We start from the raw sequence: 237 nt of genomic DNA, 5'->3' as shown, positions 1-237 counted from the left end.
TGGAAAAATAATAAGTAGCAACTCTCTATCCTAGAAGCAACATAACACAAGCAACAGCAAGACATCAGTCGAATTCCTTTATAAGTGCAAGTTATAAGCCGTTTTTTTAAGTAAGAGAGAAAACGAAGGTTTATATAAATAGTAATGATAATAATAACAATAATAATTATAAAATAAATAAATAATTAAAAGATAGATATTATAATGGTGTTGAGGAAGAAGAAAGAAGGAGGGAGG

The sequence above is a fragment of the Penaeus monodon genome, chromosome 27 (assembly GCF_015228065.2).
Source record: "Penaeus monodon isolate SGIC_2016 chromosome 27, NSTDA_Pmon_1, whole genome shotgun sequence".
NCBI classification, from domain to species: domain Eukaryota; kingdom Metazoa; phylum Arthropoda; class Malacostraca; order Decapoda; family Penaeidae; genus Penaeus; species Penaeus monodon.
This window is presented reverse-complemented; position numbering follows the sequence as displayed.